The following is a 14,012-nucleotide window of genomic DNA, read 5'->3' as shown; positions in this document are numbered from 1 at the left end:
TCAAAAATCTTATACAATAAAAAACTCTACTTTACTTTTCTGAATATTTTGTATTTTTTTATTTTCTGTAAGACAAAAGTTGGTTAAGATTCGGTGTTTCTAAATTTGCATACACTCGTGATAAGTGACTCGTTCAAGCCCTTTTAACTACAGCTCTTTCAAAAATAGGGACTTTGAACCAATGAAACTTACAGATCATAATATGATCAATACATGCGCGAGTAAAAAACTTGTGAAGTGGTAACAATTAAGTTCATTTGAAATGCTAATTAGGGGGTGGTTTTCCCGATTTCTTACCGAAAAAAAAGGAACCAACTTTATTTTGAGCGTAACTTGTTTACTTTTGATGCTAAAAAACTTTTTTAAAAAGCAAAAATAAGCATTTTTAAACACTTAAAAAGTTAAAATGAGTTTTCTCCAAAGAGGTGCTTCGTTTTTTGGTTATGGCACGTTAAAATATTCGATTTGGAATTTGACGAATATGAACCTATATTTCATTAGCTATAACTCTGCTTCTACTAGGTATAGTGACCTTATATATATACACCATGTTTTTCACTTTTTTACGTGCTACATTTTTGATAAAAATTTTTTTTTTCGACCAAATACTTACTTTTTGAGTTGGGGAGTGCAAATAGAACGAAAACATGCATTGTTTCGGAATAATTCAAACAAGCTTATATTTTTCTAAAACTTTTTTTGTTAGTTTATATACATGTTAAAGTAAAAAGTTCTACTCGCAAATTTGGCCGCTAACTGTTTATTAATTGTTTAAACAATAACAATTGTTTTGTATAAATAATGTTAAAAATATCATTGAATTCATCATTTTACTTTGATCAAATATGTTTCCATTTTGTTTTTGGTTATGCTGAATCCGAATATGGAATACAAGACAATTTGAAAATTCTTATACAGAAGCCCTTATAAAGTATGTTTGCATAGCTAGGAACCACATGTAAAACTTTTTTATTATCAATTTTACGAAAAAAGTTATTCTTCATAAAATACTCTGAATAGTCAAAAATCTTAAACTCAACCACCAGATATCAAATTTTATCAATTTTATACGAGTTACGTAAAAATATTAATTTCTATAAAGAGTAAAGTACCTACTTTTATTCCAGAATATCCAAAAATGCTATTATGAAAAGTTGTTTGAAATTAAAAATTATGTTTTAATATACAATTACATTATTCTAACAAAAAAAAATTTTTCAATTTTTTCTCAATTTACGGATACCCATAATTATTTTATTACAATTATTGTAATTATTTTATTATCAATTTTACGAAAAACAGTTATTCCTCATAAAATGCTCTACCTGGTCTAAAATCTATGATACAACCATCAGATATCAAACTTTTTCAGTTTTATACGAGGTATGTAAAAAATATGAATTTTTCTCAAGAGTCAAGTACCTTTATTATTCACAATATTTGAATTAGAAGGATGCAGTTGAACACTGAAACACATTTTTAATTCCAAACAACTTTTTTTATAACAATTTTCGATATTGTGAAATATGAAGGTATTTTACTCTTGAGTGAAATTCATATTTTTTGACATACATAAAATTTTATTATTGATGGTTGCATCGTAGATAATATACGATGCAGAGTATTTTATAAGGAATAACTTTTTTTCGTAAAACTGATAATAAAAAAGTTATCAATAGGTTCCAAGTTACGCAGACATACTGTGTAAGAGCTAAAATAATTTTTTTGTTATTTATTATCGTTGAAGCTTATTATTAAATGTATTTTAGATAAGTTTTACTGAAAAAAGTTTTGATCACTTTGCATAAATATTTTTTAGCTGGTAATTTTCGGTTTTTGTATTACATTTTTGTTATCTTTCTTAATTTTCTCAAAAACAAATAGTTTATTTAGTAAGTAAAATAATTCAGTGCATTTTAAAGACTATATCCTGAGCTTTATAAAAACATCTATAAAACTGTAATACATCTGTTGAAAATTGAGTATTATCGTCTTAAAGTGGTGTTAAGTCTGTAAAACTATGAAGTATTCAAAAAGTACATTTTTTGAGACGTCGCGTATCATTTGAATAAAATATTTGAGACTTTTTTCGAACGAAACATCGTTTAGAAAGACAATTGAAAGGTAAGTTGTGCAAAATTGAGAGTTTTATAAGAAAAATTGTATTAGTTACACACTTTTAAACAAAATTCATGTAAGTCTCACTTCCAGCCCACACCGTACTTATGCCCATATTTTTTTCTTTTTATTATAACTCTAAGATAGCTTAATTATTTTTCTTTCATGTTTAGTTTGTAAAATTTCATTTGATTGATTAATTAAAGAATTACATTAAAATAACTCAACCGTGCACTTTGCCGTACGCTAGTTTACAGTGCGCCAATGTTTGTGAGAAGGGTGACTTTAGCGTTATAAATAAAAAATTATAGAAGCTACAGATTTAATTTTAGAAAAATCTTTATATTTTTTTTGTAAAATTTTCTGAATTTTTCAACAACCTAATCAGTTTTTTTACAGAAATTTATATTTTCCGAGTTATTTAAAAAAACATCTATTTTCGCAGTTCATTTGTTTAATAAAAAATGAAACACTAACTTTTTGAGTAGAAATTTTTGATATGTTGTTTATTACACATTTCTTAATAAAATTACAAAAAGTTCTATCTTGTTTGATTTTTTCCGAAGTGAAAATCTATATGCACGCCCCTAATCTATATGCACTCTAATTTGCGAAAAACTGTCTGAAAACGTGGTTATTTTGTAGAAAAATTAGCATATTTACTCGCAAATAACTCGAAAAGTATTAACTTGGTGAAAAAACTTTATAGAAAAAAGTTGCTTAGAATTAGTTATTTTATCCATTTGCGGACTTATTTCGAAAATATATTTTTCACCCCCAGAAGAGGGAGAAACTCAGCCCTAGGGCAAAATCACATATCGGCACAATATCACTTTTTTTCTTTAACTTGTTAGCTATGTGTTTGCGAAATTTCATGTCAATCTAAGCGGTTCTTTAGAATTTAGAGGTTTTGCAATATTTTACCTTTAAAGAACGTACCATAAAGTATACATATTGTTAACTAAATAATTAGAATTATATTAGCTGACTATTGTTTATGTCCTCTGTACTACCTTAATAACTGTTTGTTTGTATACACTTTTCAATGTCATTGTTCTTTACACACACTATATGATTTTAGGCTTAGTTTCTTGTGGGCCTGACGACGCTGTATAACTCGTAAACAGCGAAATCGATCGCCCAATCTTTCTTTTAATATAATAAAACCAATTTACAAGATGTAAGTAGAGAACTTATTTTCCTAACATACATTTATATCGTCCTGGTTCCGAGGCAGTTTCGGTTCTGTGAGTCAAAATATGTCTTCCACCAGGCAGGGGATTAACCTAACCTAGAGGCACCTCCTCTTTTATCTGGGCTTGGGACCGTCACCATGACACTGAGCTACTCAATCCACCCAATATCATGCAGGCAGAGTTGAAAATGCAAAAAAAAGGATACCGGCAAACATTGTGAAAGTCATAAAACAGATGAACAATAACAACCCGACAAAAATGGTGACAGCTTCAGCCCATTTCTATTCAGTATGCTGATGGATGAAATAATAGAAGATGTCGAATCGCTAAAACTAGGAAACAGACTCGGTCACAGTAGAATCAGTATAGTGTGCTATGCGGATGATGCAGCCCTGATTGCAGAGGATGAGGATGGCCTACAAAGACAACTCTATCGATTCTAGTAAGCATGTCGACTACTGAATATGAACATATCCACGCAGAAAACAATCCCGTAGTACCATAGAAACCCATAGAACAGCTAAACCAGTTCAAATACCTAGGTGTGGATTTATCAAGTTATCATGACCCAGCCAGAGACCTAAGAACTAAGAGAACAAATAAACAAGGCCGCAGTCATGTCCGGATATTTGAGATGTGTGGTCTGGAATAACTCATATACAGGGTGTCCCAAAAGTAGCGGAACGGTCGAATATTTCGCGAGATGAACATTGGATCGAAAGACTGAAAAACACGTGTTCAATCTTCTTCTTGTGGTGCTTTCTCCTTTAGTGGAGGTTAGCGACTACACTGGCAAATCTGTCTCTGTCCAATGCGGCTCTAAACAAAGATGTTGAATCAAGGCCGGTCCAGTCACTGGAATTTCTAAGCCATGAAATCTGGCGCCTACCGGGACCCCGTTTTCCTTCAATCTTACCCTGGATGATCAGTTGCGCGAGGCGGTACTTTTCGTTTCTCATTATGTGTCCCAGGTAACTAACTTTTCTGACTTTAATGATTTTCAGCAGTTCCCTATCTGTACCTATTCTCCTCAGAACATCTTCGTTGGTGGTGTGGGTTGTCCAAGGTATTTTCAAGATTCCTCTATAAAGCCAGAGTTCAAAGGCTTTTAACTTGTTCATCAGTGTTGTGTTGAGTGTCCAGGCCTCCGTTCCATACAAAAGTATTGACCACACATAGCAATGCAGAAAACGACATCTAAGGCTGATACTGATGCTACTGTTACAAAATAAGCTTTTCATTTTGATAAACCCCTGTCGGGCTATCTCTATTCTCGCCCTTACTTCTTGTTTATAATCAAGTTGATTATTGAACCAGCAACCAAGATATTTGTATTGGCTTACGTATTCAAGCTGTTGGTGATTCACATATATTGGAAGAGGTAAATTTTTGTTCCTTGATATTTTCATAACTTTGGTTTTCGCAGTATTAATCTTCATCCCCATTTTTTCACAACTCTCAGTAACCTTATCCAACAGTATCTGCAGACTATGGAGCGAATCAGTCATTAATACCGTGTCGTCTGCATAACGGATGTTATTTACTCTTTGACCGTTTATCCTGATTCCTTCTAAAGAGTGCGATAAAGCGTTCGCAAATATTACCTCAGAGTAGACGTTAAACAGTACGGGTGATAACATACAACCCTGTCTAACACCTCGTTGTATTTCAATTTGCCTCGATGTGTTACCATTGGTCTTTATGATTGCTGTCTGATTCCAATAAATAGCCTCTATAATTTTAGAATCTCTTTTGTCGACTCCGATGTCGGTCAATCTTTCTATTAATGTCTTGTGCTTCACCCTATCGAACGCTTTCTCAAAATCTATAAAACAGACCAAAATGTCTGCTTGCTGATCTTTGCGTGTTCAATAATTTTCCAAAATCTATCAAATAACACTAAACACGACCCCCTGGAGGCAGTGGCGTAACAAACTCCGTCTGGGTCCCCCGCAGGATTGAAAATGGGGCTCCCTTTAAAAAATTAATAAATTCGACATTTGCAACAAATACCTATATGTGTTACAGCCCAGTAAATGAACGTAAAATATGGCGATACCGTGCAATTTTCAGTGTCACCACCGAAGTGGTCAACTCGATACTTTTCGAGTTATTTATGAGTAAAAATGTTTATTGTTCAACAAAAAAACCACGTTTTTAGGCGATTTTTCGCAAATACACTGCGCGTCATAGAAAACGGGCACCCTAAAAAATGGGTAATTTTTGAGGTTCCGTATCTCCTAAATCTGTTCTCCGATTTAAGTGATTTTTTGAATATGTTATAGCCTTGTTCTTTGTCAATATCCCTGTAATAATATTTTTGCTAAATAGGTAAATTTTCATTGTATACCGGGTGTACGAATCAGACTGTGCTTTTTTCTCAAAGTTCGCAACACCCTGTGGAATATCCTAGCATTTATAAAATACTGAAATTAAAACTCACCTATAGCGTCAGGTTTTCTCAACATTTTGTTTTTTGATTCATTTGCTTATGTTGGATAATACAAAAGTTAGGTACTTTAACAATTAGCCATGTTCTTTTTCAGTGCAGGGTGATTCTAAACAAGTGCGACAAACTTTAAGGGGTAATTCTGCATTAAAAAATAATGACAGTTTGCTTTATAATCGTATGTCCGCAAATGCTTCGTTTGCGAGATACGGGATCTTGAATTTTTTCTTACAAACTGACGATTTATTTATTGCTTTAAAACCGATTGAGATATGCAAATGAAATTTGGTGGGTTTTAAGACGTAGTTATTGCACATTTTTTGACATACAATTAAGAATTTGATATTCACCATTGGCGTGCATACGTGTAATATGGTCGGTCATATTACCCATATGCACGCCAATGGGGAATATAAAATTCTTGATTGCAAGTCAAAAAATTTGCAATAACTATCTCTTAAAACCTAGCAAATTTCATTTGCATATCTCATCCGGTTTTAGGACAATAAAATAAATCATCAGTGTGTAAACATAATTTAACATCCCGTATCTCGTAAACGAAGAATTTGCGGACATAAGTTTATAAAGCAAACGGTCATTATTTTTTCATGCAGAATTGGCCCTTAAAGTTTGTCGCACTTATTTACAAACAACCTATACTGATGAAGAACATGACTAGTTGTTAAAGTACATAACTTTTGTATTACCCAACACAAGAGAATGAATCAAAAAACAGAACGTTCAGAAAACCTAAGGCTATAGTAAGGATTTCATTTCTGTATTTTATAAAGGCTAGAATATTCCACAGGGTGTTGCGAACTTTGAGAAAAAAACACAGTTTGATTCGTACACCCGGTATACAATGAAAATTTTCCTGGTTAGCAAAAATATTATAACAAGGATATTGACAAAGAATAAGGCTATAACATATTCAAAAACCACTTAAATCAGAAAACAGGTTAAGGAGAAACGCGACACCAAAAATTACCCATTTTTTAGGGTGCCCCTTTTTGGGGCTTTTCCTGATGCTAGAAATTTTGTAAAAAATAAAGCTTCTTTTAAACGCTTTAAAAAAAATCTAATAAGTTTTCCCGAAAAGTATTTAATTTTTTGGTGATTTCACGTTGAAACATTCGATTTGGAATTTGACGAATACGAAAAAGTTTTCATGAGCTACAACTTTTCTTGTACTGGGTCGATAGACTTCTTTTTTTTTATTTTTTATAAGCCAGTTACGCTCAAAATACAGTTTATCCCATTTTTTGGCAAAAAATTGTGAAAATCTATCCCTATTTATCACCCCATATGAAACTAATCATTATCGCCTTACAAATTACTTAACTTTTTTATATATCATTATCGCCTTACAAATTACTTAACTTTTTTATATGACCTGTAAGTTTCACCGGTTCACAGTGATTATTTTTAAAAGGATTCTAATTGAAAGGGCTTGAACGAGTCACTAATCACGAGTATATGCAAATTTTAAACAGCCATATTTTAACCAAGTTTTGTCTTACAAAAAAACAAAATAAAGCCAAAATATTTTTTATAAAAGCAAGACCTACATCTGTTTACTCTTTGATATTTTTCGTATCACTAATACTTTTTAAGTTATTTTGAAAAAAGGCGCTTTTCCAAAATAAAAAAATATTTTTACTGTAAAACCAAATTTTTTCAAAAATAAGAACTTCGAACCGGTTGAACTTACAGATCATATAAACAATAAATATTTAAAGTAAATGTTAAAGCGCTAACGATAAATTTTATTTGGGGTTCACGATCATTTTTTTACCAAATAAAAGGGGCCAACTTTATTTGAGCGTAACTCGTATAGTTTTGGTGCTAGAAATTTTTATAAAAAATAAAAATAAAGCTTTTTGAAACATTTAAAAAAGTTTTAATGAGTTTTTCCTGAAAAGTGCTTAATTTTTTGGATATTTCAGGTTGAAATATTCGATTTGAAATTGGACGAATAAAAATATTTTTTCATAAGCTTCAACTGTGCTTTTACTGTGTCGATAGACTTCATGAATAAGTACACCATTTTTTTGTATCTTATAAGCTACATGTTTGCTACAAATCTTTTTCGATATCTAATATTTAATTCGATATAGTATATTAAGTATGGAGAACGGTAAGGGTTTTATACCGATCGAAGACAATTGTCTGAGATCGGTTACCCTTAACGTTCGACATGCTTATAACGTTTTTTGCACGAGTGATACCATTATAAATTATAAAAAGTATATAAAACTTCGTCCATTACAAGTAAAATCAAATCATTTGTTCTTAAGATACGCCAAAGGAAAATGTTGTGCTCAAGTAATAGGGAAAGGGACAATCGGGGGCTGGCCTTCTCAAATTGCCAAATTATTAAATTTGCCTAATCCCGAGAACTATACTGGCCATTCGTTCAGGAGGACATCAGCAACGCTTTTGGCTAATAAAGGTGTTGATGTCCTCGGGTTAAAGCGTCATGGAGGTTGGCGTTCATCAACAGTGGCAGAAAGCTATGTAGAAGATTCTCTTCAAAATAAAATAGATTTTGCCGAAAAAATATTTTGCAATACTAGTAATACTACTAATGTATGCGATTCTGCAGGAGTTTCTGTTAGAAGTGAAACCACAGCCCAAACAAGTGGGATTTCATTAAATAATTTAACAAATTGTACCATAAGTTTCAATATTAATTAATAATTCGTTAGTTTTCTTTATTCTTTCAAAAAATAAATTAAAATTAAGAGATTTTTTAACTCGACGGTAAGTGAATTACTTACCGTCGAGTTGGAGTACTTACCGTCGAGTTGGATTACTTATGTATGTATGCAAATAATATAACAACATATTTTTACATAGACGACAAGATGGGGCACTTGACATATTGGAGCTCCCCTAAGCTTCATGCTGCGGGGGCCTCTGTTACGCCTCTGGATAATTGTATCGAAATACTAAACGTAGGTAAAAAATATTAAAGAGAAACCCCATTTCTAGATTTAGAAAAGAGGCGCACAGAGCAACAGTGGCCTAACCCACAGGTTGAGCATTTTTTGATTAATATATCAATAAAAGCAGCAATATTAAATATTTGGAATAACAAGGGTCTACACAACCTACCTCTATATTTGGCTAAATGGCGTTACCTAATTTGTAGCGCCATCCCATAAGCACAATGGAAATACGAATACAAAGATTGCGTTTATCTCAAAATTTTGTTTTTGGGGTTAGGCCACTGCTGCTCTGAGCGCCTCAAATATTGTTCTAAAATTTGGCAAATTGCAATTCTCAAATATTTCAATAGTCACGTACAAAGCATTATTTGCCTCACCATAGAAGTTTGTGAGACCGAAAAGGCTTAAGTTTCTAGATATGATATGATTCAGTTGCCGAATACGCCGATTTAGGAATTTTCTTTTTTAAATTTAAACACAAAAAGTAAAAGCATATACCTTTACCAGATTTTTGCATAATATCAGACATTTTTACATGTATCAAACGACAAGACGGGGCCCCTGATCGATTGGGGCCCCCCGCAAGCTTCACGCTGCGGGAGCCTCTGTTACGCCTCTGCCTGGAGGTGAGATGGGGTGTAACTTTAAAATCTTAAATGGAAACCCCCAGTTTTTATTTCGGATTTTAATTCATTACGTGAAAAAAACAACTTTTATTCGAGACATTTTTTCGAAATGCGTATAGACGGCGCTATAATCCGAAAAAACGATTTCTCGTGATACCATAGGTAAATTATAGAAACGGTCTAATATCTTGAGAAACACACTTTCAAATGAAAAACAAAAAAGTCGTGTTTATAATTTTCAAAAACCTATCGAATAATACCAAACATGGCCCTCCACTTACGGGGTTCCTTAAATAGGAACCCCATTTTTTATTGCAGACTTGAATTCTTCATGAAAAAACAAGTAACATTTATTAATAACATTTTTAGAATGTTCGGAAAAATATCGGGAAAAATACGATTAATTAGCGACATTTATCAACAATTCGAAAAAATGTTTCGAATAAATATTACTTATTCTTTCATGAGGAATCAAAAACTCCAATAAAAATCGGTGATTCCTATTTAAGATTTTAGAGTTACCCCACACCCCACCTCCAGGGTGTAGAGTGGGGGTCGTGTTTACTGTCATTCGATAGATTTTTGAAAAATATTAAATACGTATTTTTTGGTTTTTTCTTTGGAAGTATCTTTCTCGAGAATATACGATATTTCACGATAAATAATTCTTTCCGATTATAGCGCCATATACCCACAATTCGAAAAATATTTCGAATAAAAGTTGTTTACTTTTAAGTAAGGAATCCAAATCTGCAATAAAAACTGGGGGTTTCTATTTAAGATTTTAAAGTTACCCCTATCCCACCACCCCGGGGTAGAGTGGGGGTAGTGATTGGTGTCGTTCGACAGATTTTTAAAAAATTATTGAACAATTATTTTTCAGTTTTCGATCCGATATTCATTTCCCGAAATATTCCACCGTTCCGCTACTTTTGGGACACCCTATATACGAATGGACAGCAAAGTTAGAATTTATAAAAGTTACATCAGACCTGTTATGACCTATGGTATTGAATCAAGAGAAGACACCAATAAAACCAAAAGAATGCTACGAACAGCCGAAATGAAGACACTAAGAGCAATTGCATGGAAGACAAGAAGGGATAGAATACGACACAACATTATCAGGGAACAATGTGGCGTGCAAGATGTAAGATGTGGCAGGCAAAGACGAAGAGACTGGTTCGGTCATGTAAAAAGAATGGAGGAGCACAGACTACCAAGAATTGCGCTAGAAGGAAAAACAGCTGGCAAGCGTCCACCGAAGAGACCACCAAAAAGATGTAGAGATAGCTGGTAGTCTACCTCTTAAGAAATATTTCAACGTCGGAATTAAAAGATAGACATATCTACAACAAGTATAAGAAGAAGAGAAGACATACATATCACTTGATTTATTATAGTGTTATGTAACACTTGACTAGATGTTAACAAGTGGTTAGTGGTTGATATAATAAGGGATATATGAGAATTCCATAATAATTATTTATGTATCAAGGGCATTAAATAGATATCCGAGGGTATAAACATCTAATAATACACGTGGTGGATAAAAATTTTTATGTCATACCGGTTCATCGCATCAATTAAAGTTTTAATTTTATTTTATATTAATTAGAAGTAATATTGTATCGCAGCAGGTATTTAGTACCGTTGCTAGGAAAGTGATGGTGGTTAGCAATTTGTTATTAGCGTAAACAAAGTTTCTGTATGTGGCATTGTCAAAAAAAGTCAGAATGCAAGATAAATTCGATATTTCTGTAGAAATAGTTAAAAAAAGCCAAAACAGTGACTGAGAATATGTTACCCAAAAATCCCAAAGAAACGAGGACAAGCAATACGCTAAATTTCAACAATGGATGGCAGAAAATAATATTGAATGCGTGAATGAGACCGAACTACTGACATATTTTGGAGACATATACGTTATGCCCGCGCGGGCATAAAGTATTACCATTATGTGGTTTGTAAATAATAAATACACAATATTAAACCGGTATGACATAAAATACAAAATCGACTGCCAGTTGAACATTACCTAAAAAAGATGGGATGATTTAGAAAGCATCTGTATGAAAAATGTTCACACTACGGTTAATAGTATATTGTACAACAAGTGAGAAAAAATACATATTTCTCACGAGCGCAGAAGTCACGAGGCGAGTGCCGCAAATTAAGCGAGAAAGAAATATGTAATTTTCTCGTGTGTTGTACACTGTACTTTTTCTATGGATGCAGTTTTGTCAAGAGTTCAAACTTCAAAATTAAATAATTTAGGTGCTTTTTAGTTATTTAACCAACAAGTGTATTAATAAGGGCGATTAACAATTGAGATATTTTAACACGTGAGCGGAACGAGCGCGTTAATGTTCGAGATTGTTATTCGCCATTTTAATTCACGAGTTTGTTACAAAACTTTTCCGTCAACCGTACGTTTCAGAAATAAAGATATATCCATCTATTGATTTTTCAAATACTTAGAATTTTAATCAATAAAGTAAATAATGACATACAATGACAGATAGTACTAACAGCGGCTACGTGATTTTAAATTTTTTAATGGGAATATAAATAGGTATATGTTTGGTTGCCTACACAACAGATCACTGCCAATCACCGAGCGTTTAATTAATTTATGCAAGCAATGTATGTTGTGTTGCCTATAGTGAAATCATTCGTTAATAGAAAATTATTCATTAATAGGGATCATCAATCAATGATTTTGAGGGTGTTAAAAAATAAAATAAATGGACGGTCGATGGAAAAGGTATATTATATGCATAAATTGAAATAAAATACATATATATGTAGGTATTTCATATTCTTAAAATTACATTATGTGTTTAAAATTCTAATTAAGAGTTATTTTTTAACAATTTTGAAAGATAATTCCTGGTAAGTTTTCCTTCAACACATTTTTTTTTGACAATATTAATTATGTTTGTATTGTGCATGTTACCATAGAAACGGCGATCATATATGGAAAACCGTAGGACAACCCGTAAGAAATAATATTTCTCACTGCATGAGAAATTTTTAGTTTTAAATGTATGTAAGTAGTAAGAGAAGTTGCACATTGTATCGCATCCATAGAAAAATATATTACGGTTAAAATTATAATATTATAACTATGAATTAAAATATTTGAGATCTTTTGTAAATATTCATGTCTACATGGTTTATTATTTAATTTAAGACATAAAGTATTTTATTATCTATAATAACTATTATTTTTCAAAAAATAAGATATAACAATATTATACAATTAGCAATTCACAATATATCTTCAATAAATTTTAAATTAACCCTCCATTCCAAATATAAGCGTGTTGGTACTGCTACCAAGTTCGGTGGTACTTATAAGCATAATCTCTAAGGGCTGAAACCGTCAGATCTGATAACATTAAAGGTACAGGTGTATATGTCGACTTGATACAGGTGCATTTCAAGGTCACACCCTATAATATATTTTTTACCGGACCGAAGTTTCTCAATGGGCAGTCTGACCACTATATCGAGTTTTTGTAGATATAAAGAAAGGGGGTCGTTCGATAATCGGGCATACTTTCAATCACTACTTTAAATATTATATAAATGTACATAAAAATGTAAATAAAATAAAGTCATTATTATGGAATGGTATATGTATTTGTAATATTACAAGGAGATGTTTGATAATATTTTTTGGGGTAATTTACAACCAAATGAATTTTGTAGCTATAGACCAAGCCATTTCATCATTCAACCCGTATCTATCCACTGCTGGATATAGGTCTCCCTCACTATTTCCATGCATTTCTGTTTTGTGCTGTTTGCATCCAGTTTTTGTCGATCCGTTTTTTGTCATCAGACCATCTGGTTGGCGGACGACCTCTACTTTGATATGCTTCTTGTCTTGGTCTCCAGTGTATTATTAGCTGTGTCCATCTGTTGTACGACATTCTAGCTATGTGTCCAGCCCAGTTTCACTTTAGGGTCATAATTCTTTCTATATAAGCCATTTAGCACATATTAAATCGATTTTTAAATACAGCACATAGAAACTTGTAATTTTTGCATTATGTTTAGGGTGATATCAAGAAAAAAATGGGTAAAAATGTATAGTTACATTTTAAGGTACATAAAATGCATCCAAAAGTGCATAAACATGTGAAAATAAGTGTATTAAGGTGAAACAGTAGCGATCAACAGGTAGCGAAAACGCGTTCCAAGATTGCGGCTGTAATTTTGAATATTTTTTCGAGATATTTGGCACACATATTTGTAATATAATAAAGAATGGCGATACAGAGCCCAATTTAAAAAATATATTAATATGTGGAAATTACTCTGTAATTAAATACAATATTAAAAAAACGAGCCTGTACCGCCATTAAGAAGAACAAAAAATACACTTTCTTCAAATAAACTTTTTTATCCGATGCCTATATTTTGTGTCATTTTGGAACTACTAATGAAATAAAAATTTTTACTAGTTCCAAAATGACACAAAATCTAGGCATCGGATAAAAAAGTTTATTTAAAGAAAGTGTAATATATTTATTACACTTTCACATAGTAATTAATATATTTTTCAAATTGGGCTCTGTACCGCCATTCTTTATTTATTACGAATACGCGTGCCAAATATCTCGAAAAAATATTTAAAATTACAGCCGCAATCTTGGAACGC

This window comes from Diabrotica virgifera, chromosome 5 (assembly GCF_917563875.1).
Source record: "Diabrotica virgifera virgifera chromosome 5, PGI_DIABVI_V3a".
Classification (NCBI taxonomy): Eukaryota; Metazoa; Arthropoda; class Insecta; order Coleoptera; family Chrysomelidae; genus Diabrotica; species Diabrotica virgifera.
This window is presented reverse-complemented; position numbering follows the sequence as displayed.